This window comes from Cygnus olor, chromosome 3, assembly GCF_009769625.2.
Source record: "Cygnus olor isolate bCygOlo1 chromosome 3, bCygOlo1.pri.v2, whole genome shotgun sequence".
Classification (NCBI taxonomy): Eukaryota; Metazoa; Chordata; class Aves; order Anseriformes; family Anatidae; genus Cygnus; species Cygnus olor.
In genome coordinates, this window is record NC_049171.1 from 95,090,488 (window position 1) to 95,101,888 (window position 11,401).

Genomic DNA, 11,401 nt, shown 5'->3' on the forward strand with positions numbered 1-11,401 from the left:
GGTATTAAACTTTGGAGAAAATATTTTAAAAATCCTTTCATTCAAAAGGTAACTAATTATAACAATGCCAGACAACACCACATTCAAGCTCCAGCTCGTCTAGCCCTGCCAGTTAGTTTAAATCCAGCACAGCAAAAGCTAACGAGGGGTATAGATTAACAATACAATGTTTCTTAGGCCTTTCTTAGGCCTCCCCTGGGGCATCCAAAGTCTATAGATCATCAATCTCCTGCAAATTGATGTAGTCAGCCTGTGACAAGGGTCAGGTTTCCAGGACCAGCTACCAGGCATGATCTAGTCATTTTGAGTTAACCAGACAAAGCTCTGTTCTGCTGAGCTCCAGCCATATAAAATTCACAGTTCCCCAGGCTTTTAGTGAGCTGAAATCAAACCATAGAGAACTCTCTGTTCTCCTCTATGCCCTCTACTTTCAGATCAGCTCACCTTTCTGCAGTGATGCTGTTAGTATTTTGCTCTCTTACACATGATGCCACCTTGGAAACCTCAGGCTCACAACCATATACTAACCAGACAGTTTATTATTCTTTTTAAATAATCAGCATAGTGTGAATAAATCAAAAGTAGTGACAAGAAGAAACATGATTATTTATTTTAAGCATACAAGAGCAGTGAGGAAGAGAAAAAGGTGCTCAGCGATGCAGGTCTCTAAAATAAAAGAGTTTTTGTAGGAATATCAAAAACTTTTGTTTGCACTTGATATTTTTATTGAATAATCACATATAGGATCTTGCTTTTATCCAAGAATTTATGGGCCACAGCTTTTCCAAATACTCTATGAATTAGCTCAGTACATGCATATTTGTGCAGCATATTAGCTTAGCTGAAGTCAGTGGATCTGCATGCAGGCTTGGTGGTAAGCATGCCTTCCTTCACAGTCACAGCACTGCAGCCTTGTCAGCTGCACTGAAAAGCATCCCTTAAAATGGGAAGAGACAAACAGGCAACCAAGTATACAACACAGAGAAAAGTGAGATGTTATGTCAGTAAGGTTTGTGCAGCCTGAACTAAAGTAGTTTTGAGGTAATAAAAAGTCCTCTGTTGATTTCAATGCTTTTGATGGCATCCATAGTCCTACAGAAACTGCAGCAGATAAGATTTACATAGTACCTATAGGTTTAGCACCACTTAAACTTAAAATTAGTAGTTCTTTCTTCTGAGGGTAACCTTCTTAGCTGTTAATCTGTCTCAGAAGGATTAAAAAAACAAGCTGCCATATAGGGAAAAAAATGAATTATAGGATCCCCACTACCTGAAAGGCAGATTTCTGAGGCATACAATGTATTCCAGTTAACTTTAAATATTCACAGCTACTTGTGATCCAGAGATGTGAACAACAAAAAGAAAACAGACCTTTCTATCCATGACGGAACTTAGACAAAATTCAATATATTTGTTATTCATAATGTTACTTTGACCATAATCCAGAAATACATAATCCAGAAATACACTTAAGAATGTGGATGTTCACATAAGAATCCCTGCAACTGTTACTTGTGCATTTATTAAACAAACAAACAAAAAACAAAACCCACAAAATCCTCAAATTCATTTTTTGTCTGCTCCAAATGGATGGCAAGCACTGAAAAAATGGGCAAAAGAAGTGAGCAAGACACTTGTGGTATGAACATCTGATGAACATTTGCTCATATTTATTCATGCAAGCACTCTGGAATTTCTCTGTCATGGACAGTCTTCCAAACACAACATCATGCATATGAATGCGCACGAAAAGCAAATAAAAAGATGCACTAATACCTTTGAAGTAACTTTGTGGCTTTTATCTGATGGATGCTTGTAAATGCTTTGTTTCATTATTCATTTATTTTATTTTTTTTTCTTCCACACTGTCAGCAAACTTCTACAGGGAAAAAAACTTCTATGTGGCCAGGCAGCTTCAGTTCTCATTTTCCGCTAGCCCCTTTGGGCAACAACGTGGCCTGAGTAAGTTTGTGAAAGACAACTACATGAAAGTGTTCAAAATTTAAGCTTGTACTCAAAAGAATTTCCAGGGTTTTTCAAGATGAGCTCTTGTCACTACACTAGCCAGCAATAACAATTCACCTCTTTATTACATTAGCAAATTTTTACATTAATTAGAATGTAGCCAAGGATTGTTTGGGGTTGCGGTACTGGGATTACAATCTTTGAACCATCTTGCAAATGGTTGTAAGAAACATGAAAAGGATTTGGAAGGAGTAACACAAATATTGAGAAATTATTTATATCAAGAAGACAGAGAAACACAGACAGAAGAGAACGGAGAGACCTGCAAATTCCATTGAATTTGCAATCTGAAAAGAGTGTTTGAATACCTTTGATATGCCAGTATCACACATCACTAGAACCATCCCAATTCAACCAGCAGCTCCAAGGAAACATTGGGAAACCTGCATGCATTCATCCACATATCTAAAGGAATTTTGGAGGGACGCTAAGGGAATGCAAGGGCAACTGTGCCCAATCTGTGGTCTGTAGCACATAGCCATCACGTGTCTTTTTGAAGAAATAATATTTAAGCCTTTTGAGGTTCCCCAAAGGCATACTTTTTATCCTACACTTACTTAAAAAAAAAAAAATGTTTGAATTGGTATGTGTACATTCCCCTTTGAGTGCCTGTGTGTTTTAGGCACATAACCCATCAGTTAAAAGCAAAGTCTCAATTTAAGCTGATATGAGTGGAAGTTTGAACAAATAATGATTACAGCTCTTTCTTTTAGTATAATATCACTCATAAGTGATTTTACCTAACAATTTTGCATGTCTTTTGATTTATTCTGTGCTAAAGACAAAACATACATTGACATTATTGTAGCTAGTTACTATTAGGGTTATTATAGGGAACAGACGTTTTTAGAATGGCTGATAATATAAGAAGGAAATACATTATTAGAAGTCAGTATCAAGACTTTATTTAAATACAGATTCACCTGGAGTGAACTGTGAGCTTAAGTTGCTTTCTATTTTTTTTTTTTTTTTTCATTATTAAACTAGAAGAAGGAACAAATTTCCCCTTCAGGGGAAGTATATGCAAAGATATGCTCACAATAAGAGAGAGACCCTTTAGAAATTGTTTATGGAAATCATGCTAGTTATCCATCTAAAGCACCTGACTGTGTGTATCACAAGTAAGAAGTATGCAGGTCTGTCTCACTTTGCGGATGCAACCAGTGGCCCATTTAAATCCCACCTGTAAATGGAAGCCCACTGCAAATCTATTCCCTGAATGAGCTCTGTACTGCTGACTTCCGTTTAAAATCTACACTGCAGCTTCGCCACTGCTGAGAATGCTCATTAGCTTCGATCAATAGCTAGGGATGGAGGTTAAAAAACCTCAGGAGCTAAGGATGGAGGCTAAAGTCCTGAATCATAGAGGAAATGTAAGACATCATTTAGGCATAAAGTTTTACCTATCATACCTGGTGATGGAGCACATTAGCACAAGTCATCTAACCCTGCTCTCTCCCCTACCTAGAACAATTTCCTCCACTCCTTCTCAACTGCAACAAGCCCTCCTACACAACTATTCCTTGCAGGAGTAAGAAATTTTACAGTGGCTATTGCTCTAGAGGAAAACTGCTGAAAGTCTAGCCTCCGACCCCAAATCAGTGTGCACTATTACAGGCCAGGAGTGCTCTGGTCCAACTGCTTCTCCATCTACAGAGCTGTTACTGGCGTCAGCTCACCAAGTGAAAGTCTGTTCTTCCTATGCTAAAGCTAAAAACAAATGCTGTGCAGGGCAAGTCAGCTTTCCATATAATAATAAATCAGGCTGGTCTGCCTGTACAGTACATTGGAGAGACGCTTCACGTGAAAGTTCACTATTCCCCTCTGAGAACAATGCTGTTCCTCTTCCCACTTTAAAGGCTCCCACCCTCCTCTGCTTCTCTTCCCACCAATCTTTATTTGGCTGCCTTTCCAAGGGTGGACAAGAATGCTGAGCAATTCTCTGAATCTCTTATTTTCAGAGAAAAAAATACCTTTCCCCCATCTAAGAGAACTGATGCACTCTGCTGGCTTCGAACTCTAAGAACCTCTCTGCTGAAGCAGCTGTTGAATAATTTATATTTCTTAGAACCGAGTTGAGTATATGTACATTTTTGCTTTGATATATACAATATAGTTGTTTTTCCTTCCTTTCCAATACCATCTTGGTTTTCACTTAAAATTTCAAGGTAGGAAAATCTGAAAGGACTTCAGAGTCTGGGAAAATGATTTGGGTTTGGGAAGAGAGAAGGGCAGTGCACTTTTTTTTTTTCAAATGAAAGGAAAAAAACCTGAACAGCTTGTAATTAGCAGTTCTGAAAAGTTAAAGTTTCTTCAGTGGCACACAGCATGCCAAGTAAACCTACAAGAGATTCCTTAGTTTAACATGCCTGAAGCTGGACACAGTTCCCCTAAATCAAAGCACAGCTCACACTAACAGTTGCACTATGTTAGTGGCTGGATGGTTACTTTACGAAGAATTATAAAGTGACACAGCAGTCTGGCTGAAAAAAACACACACCATGCTTTGATGTTTTTAACCACTAACTTCAAGAGGACCAACAGAGACCTTCCTGTTTTTATTGCAGCCTCTCTATCATTCCTCCCCCTGCTCCCTCCCTCCGCTCCCACTGTTAGATGGAGGACTGTTATCTTTTAGTCACTTTGTAAGGTTGACTTGTTTACAGACTGGATGTCTCTGTTTACAGGCCTATATCACAGAACAAACAGGACAAGTGTGACTTCCTAGGATCTGAAATGTGATTCTTTTTCCTCTTGGGCAAGCAGGAGTGGCAAGGGAGGGGGAGAAGAAAGATCCCATAATTGTCCTTCTCCTGGTCTGTTTTCCCTCCAGGTTCAATGTACACACCTGTACCGCACCAAGGTATTTTAAATGAGCCAACTGCTTAAAAGTCAGCTTAGCACAGCTCCACAAAAAACGAACAGCAATTGTCTCAGCAAAAAACAGGTCTACTTCAGAATCTGGTTCACCAACAGTAAAATCAATGCTAGACAACGGCTTCTCTTGAAACTGCTATTTTTAAGGTTTGTTATTATAGATCCATTTAGATGTTCATTTGGGGAACCTTAAAAGCTTATATCACATTTTACAAGGGACATTTAAAGGGTGTCAATGGGGTAATTATAAGCATACACACACTAATGATGAAATTTTAGAATCAATTAATAGCATGAGTTTGGATACTCCTTATCTTGAATAATATTTTACCTTGGACAGAACCTTAAACCAGTCAGTAAGAATAGCCTTTAATAAGGTCCTCAAATGACATGATAGGCAGTTTGCTTATATTACTAATGGCAGATTTCTTTTAGTTTCTCCATGACACTTGGGTTATAAACACCCCAGACATGGTATGGCTCATCCTTACTAAGGGTGTTTTATTTTTACACTGATTTTTTTTATTATTATTTAAATTGTAGGATTCATTTTTATAAGCCCCTGGTTTCAAAAGGCTTTCTTTCACACAAACACACTTGGAAGCACAATGGACTTTTAAAGGGTATACAAAGAGGCATATCCCATTCATTCTTTCAGTATTTCATAGTGAGAGGGTAAGCCAGCCAGTTTTGAGCTTGATCTATCTAGGCCCTCTTGCAGGTTGCTCACCACAGGAGACTGAAAAACTTTTGAATTCAAGAAAAGGTCTAAATTTAATTCAAATGAAATCTAGGAAGTCAACCCTTTAAGAACAACTCCCTCCAAATAAACAGAACAGAAAGGACAGGAAAGGAAAGATTTTGCATGTGGCTCTCCTTTCAACATCCAGATCCACACAGGTGGGGCCGTAGGACCTGGGCGCTTGGTTAGCCATAGCCCAGTTACTCTGTGAGGAGCAGCAGCAGTGCCCAGTCCCTGCTGGTTCCCTGCTGGGTTCTTCACACCTACTCTGAACCCTGTCTGCTCCTTGTTCCTCACTACTGTCTGAGGCAGAGTTAGCCAGTCTGCACTGTGACTCATGAGTGCTGTGGCCGCTGGTCCCTATTCTCTCCAACATCTTCAGTGCCTGCCCAGAAGAAGAGTGAGTTCCCCTCCCTCCAGGGATTTCTCCCCTTCTTATTGATAGCTCACATCACAGCTTTGCAAACCAAGGGCTGGAATAAATGCTGCCTGCCACACACCCATGCTGTGCAATGAGATGGACAATCCAGCATGAGGTCTGTCAGCTCAAGAGACTGAACTTTTATTTCAAAAGTGAGAATTTGGTCTCTGCTGGAGTTTGGGTACAACTTACTTCAGCAGTTAAAAACACAGTACCCTAATGCAATTTAGCTAAACTGCAACTAATACATCCCACTGCCTCTCTGCCCACTGCTAACAGCAGAGCTGTTTCTCCCTAGCTGGCCTAGTTTGAAAGCATCCAAGGTTACAAGTCTTTTGGTTTTCTCACATAGCAGCAGATTTATCTTGCCAGAGACCACCTGCATCCTCCCAGCCCCTCCAACACACTATGTTCTCCTTCCACTTTCAGGGTTGGCCTTGCAGGAGGTGCTGGCATGTGCCCTTATCTGGAATTTCACACCTGCAGGGCTTCCTCAGCCCCAACTGCACAGCTCCCTGTGTGCGATGTGGGCTTCTCCCTCTGCGGTCTCATTGCTCCGGAAGCTGCGGGCAACAGCAAGCTCGGTACACTCTGCTCCTGCCAAAAAGCAAGCAGCAAGTGAGGAGACAAACTAACCCTTCACAGAGCGCCAAAGCCTCCCGGCACAGCTCTGTGTAAAGGGAGTGCAGAGGTTTGTGGCCATTCTGTTTTGTTTCAAACTAAACTGCATGGTCCATCATACTCTTTTCAGTTTTTGGTCTCATCTCAGGAAAATGGGAAATTAAGCTATATGAGTAGAAGGTGGTTTTTAATCACAACCACTTTTTCCTTGGAGACCAAAAGCATATGTTTGAATTAATGGACTCTTTCCATTAATCACAAAGGGCCTAGGATAGTTGCAAGAGATGTTAGGTTTTCCTCATTGCGCATGAACTTCCTCCAACTCTCTTCAGCAGTTTCACATGGGGATGATGAAGCCATTTAGTCTAACAAAAGAACTGGCTTGAATCCTGGACCAGAATTCACATACACATTAATTTATGTTTCTGGCATTCAGATATGATTAACTCTTCTTCTGTTCATTTTTGACAGATTTCTCCTTTGAGAACGGCTGAAAAAAATGCTTTAATGCTCAGTTCTAAGTCAGGCAAAATTTGAAACACATGCCTCTCTTCAGCATGTCCTACCAGAAAACAAAAATGACTTTTCCCTGTACCTCAGTATTGTCAGACCTTATTCTGACATGTGTAGTTCTGTCTCTGCACTGCAGACACCGAATTTAACGTTATGGATTCTATTGTGTAGGAGACACCTAGGCACAAGGTGACAGGATGTTTTACTCCTTGTGCAGATTTAGTCTTTACCACAGAAATCTGTAGTAAATCAGACAAACTCTGCTGTGCCTGAAAGTAAAAAACCTTCACAGCCCTGCACAACTGGAGAAGAGATGATCACGTTATTCCTCATTGCTCTGAGGATAATCAAGACTGAACTTCTCACAAAATATGCCTAATTGCATGGATATACCTATCTAATTTTCAAAATAAAGAGGCCCCAGTCTCAGAAAGGGTAGCATTCAGTCAGCATTATTCATGTAACTAATAACAGCTCAAGACAACTCAGATAGACAAGGAAATTCGTGTGCCAGCCTTCATCTTTCCCACTCGTTCTGTCAAATTCTAGCTGGATTGCCTTCCCACATAAATTATCACACCCAAGGCCCTGTGGAAATTATTCCCTCTTTGAAAGTACTAAGATACGGGTATAAATTTCAACATCTACTGAAGGAACTTGGAAGTCCCAGAGATGATACACCTCACCCAGGGTAAAGGTATGAGACGTAGAATTTTATTTGAGCTGGGCTGGCAAACTGACTGAACATGGGCTTCTTGAACTCTGCTCCTGTTAATAGACAGCACAAAACACCATTTTTTCCTTCTTTAAAGCTACTTTTTTATGCTTGAGTAGTATGTTCCACAAAGTAGGGCTCACAGGCAAATGTGTTTCTAGAACATCCAGTCATGTTACAGAAAGTATTATTCTCTTCACGGTATGGTTTCCTGAGTTACTTTGCCCTGTGAAATCCAGCACAAACAAAAAGAACCTGGGACTTCAGAGTTTTTCTAAGAGTTTGGGTGCCAGCTGTTATTTGTGTTCCTGCATGTATATCTACGGTGATACTCAAGACTACAGAGAGGATCAAAGCTATGACTCCACCAGCGGAAGACAGCTGACAGGGTACTGGGGCTGTTCCAATTCCGTTCCAAATAATGCCACTCACCACTTCTGAGACCTTTATGGATGTTCTGTGCCGTCAAAGACCGATTTTTTCCCACATCTCATATGCTGAAGCAGTAGAAGCTCTGGAGAAGCCCCCTGCCCCTGCTCTGTACAGTGTCTAGGACTGCACAGATGTATTACAATGCAAGTGCTAATTAACAGCCCAAGCAGGCTTTGTGCAACGGCTGCCAAGCCAAGTTCTTTGCCTTGTAGTGAATTGTTTGCCCTGCTTAACTTTTTAAGTCTTTAAGTTCATCATTTACTGCGATGTACTAAGTTACATCACAGAAATTTTGGAGTGACTCCTCTCCACAAGTTACTTTCAAACAATAACAAGCCATCACATCCTTGTTCCTATGCTCTGAGGAGCTTTGAACTTTAATAAATTAATCCTATTTAGAAGTAACTTAACACTGCTTTAACTACATCTTTCCATGGAGTGTCTCTTTGACATCCTCTGTTATATACATTCATTGCAACTTTGACATGCTGGAAATTAAGAACATGTACACATGCAATTAACGTTGAATAAATGCTCGTAGAACTCCTTGGGGATTAAGCAATTAGATGGCATCATGAAGTAACCTTTGTACTTAACACTTATGAAGAAAGCCATCTACCCATTTTGCACAAATCACATACTGGGGTAACCATTGTAGTAGCAGGAAGTGCTTGGCTGAATCGCCAAACCCAGCATTGAGTTCATAAATGCCATCTTTACCCCAGCTCTCCCAGCCTTCCCCAACAACTTAAAAGAAATTAGTATAGATTATGTAGCACAAGCAAATATGTGAATAGTATAGTGCTTTATTATTAAATGACTACCTTCATGAAATAAGATTTAAGAAATACTTGCATGTTTAATACTTTAGTTAAGTTTTTGAAAGTTGTCTAGAAAAAATACAGATGTGTACACATAGGTCATTTGCATGGTTGGTGACAATACAGACTAACACTTTTGTATCTTGTATCTTCATTCAAGGTACATGAAAACTTTAAGTACATGTAGAAGAATACTCAAGCAATAGTCTAGGAGTAAATATTTAACACACTCAAGCTCCTTGCACGTGAGAGCGTGTATCTTTTTTATTTGAAGTGCACCATGCACACACACACCTAAAGCAAACTGAAAATAACCACCATCATTTGCCCTGTAGTATGTATGGCCAGTACTCACCAAAATGATTGGTTATATGCAAAAATTAAGGGAGTGGGCAGGCTGGGAAGAAATGGACAATGAATTTTATGTCTTGAAGTTCAAGGTTAAAGTGAGCTCAATTCACTAACACTCTAAAGCTTCATAAACAGTCTAGAGAAAAGGGGGCACATTACCTAGATAAAGTGGTCTGCCTGGCACGTGGAATTCAACATAAACATACAAAAGGCAGGCATTAAAAAAAAAAAAGTAGCTTTGGGAGCAGAGTGCAGTTTGGAGTCACACCCTGAGTTCTAAAGTCAGCAGAAGTACAAAACCCCATGCTGACACCCACATGGGGGTCGCCTCCCCGCACCCTCCACAGTACCAAAACCAACCCCTGCTCACAGAGGTCACCACCAAAGCCACACACACTCCATACAAAGCAGCTCATTGTAACCAAAAGCTTCCCAGAGCTGGTTAGTGCTGAAATACAATGAAGGTGGTGTAAGACATGAACTAGTTAAGGCAGCATTTTTTTCACAGGAGAACAGGGGACCTTATTTGCAAGGGAGCAGGATTTTATGTGTCAAGCATTTAAAAGAAAAAAAAAAAAGGAACAACAACGACAAAAATCACAACATAAAACAGCTGCGGGGAAGTTGTTTTTCCAGTTGATGCAGCCTGTAGAGGTTGTTTAACAGGTACCCCTGTGGCTCCGAAGTCACCAGCTGCAAGAAATCCCAATCTCAGAGTGCCAGCGCCACCTTCTTGCCAAGGATTCAGTCGCAGGCTCTGAAAACAGAGACGCACCAAGGGCTGCTAGCGTTTGCTCGTGTCCAAACCCGCTCGGCTTTCTGGCTAGTACCTCAGAAGACACCGGTGTGCACCAGCAAGCCGATGCGGATGTTCCCACTGCCCTGCCCGGCTGTCCCCAGACTTCCCCACGCGTCCCGCACTGCAGCGCCGGGAGGAGATGGTCAGATCCTTCCCGTCTCCACAGCATGCTCATGGTCCTGCTCCCCTCAGCGAGCGACCAGCAAAAAGCTCTTCCAAGGAAAAGGGTTTAAAACTCACAGGAAGACACTTGAAATTAGACTTAACCCAGCCTCCTTCTAGAAGGTGTATTGCTTTTCTTAATGTTAGAAGACAGCCTTTCTACTGCAAAAATAAAGGGAGTTTAATTGTTTTCTTGGGTGTAAAGAATTCTCTCAGTAACTTTGCTCAGTTGGGGAAAAAACAAACAAAAAAACATTTCTCCTGTATAAGTAACTTTTCCAGAGGTAAACATTACTGCAGCCAGACTTTTTAAAAAAAACAAACAAGATGTTAGTGGGTGTTAAAGAGATTACCTAAAAGTAACATTTAGGTCTAGTAAAATGTCATATTTGGGGGACTTAAATATTTATATCCCTTGCTACTCAGAACCAGAAATTCAGCGCACCTTTAAATCATCAAGGGAAAGACTAAAACAGCCATCAGCTCCCTGGAAGAGAGGCTAAGCTCCTAGTTAATGAACCCTGCAAGCCACTAAGGAGCTCCACCAACAGGAGCCCAATAGGAAACCCATCTCTTCTTCCTGTGTTGAAAGGCCCACAGCTGCAATTGGCAATATTGTCTGCGTGAAAGGAACCAGCAACACAAAAATTGCATCTCAAAGAATTTTGGAGCTATGAAGTGTGCCAAAATGGATGTCCTCAGAGCTACAATGCACTGGTTAGGTACAGACACAGTGCAGAACTGGTGTCAGCAGAGGAACAGGTTCTGTTTTACTGTCTCAAAGTGCATTAAATATGACATGAAAAGCCATGTACTACTCCAGGCAAGTAAATTCTGAGCCTCTCCAGCTTATTCTTCTGAAGCAACTGCCACCAAGGGGTTCTTCCAATGCCACCTACAACAGAAAGATAAATCTACCCCC

The 11,401-nt window shown here is 40.8% G+C and overlaps 1 long non-coding RNA gene across 1 annotated transcript; it reads left to right on the top strand.

The window, feature by feature from the left end:
• Positions 1–1,023: 1,023 nt before the first annotated feature.
• LOC121067277 lies at positions 1,024–10,083 on the top strand. Its single transcript, XR_005818207.1, has 4 exons — positions 1,024–1,033; positions 4,328–4,332; positions 6,381–6,388; positions 9,218–10,083. It is a non-coding gene; the product is annotated as an uncharacterized LOC121067277 (long non-coding RNA).
• Positions 10,084–11,401: the final 1,318 nt, after the last annotated feature.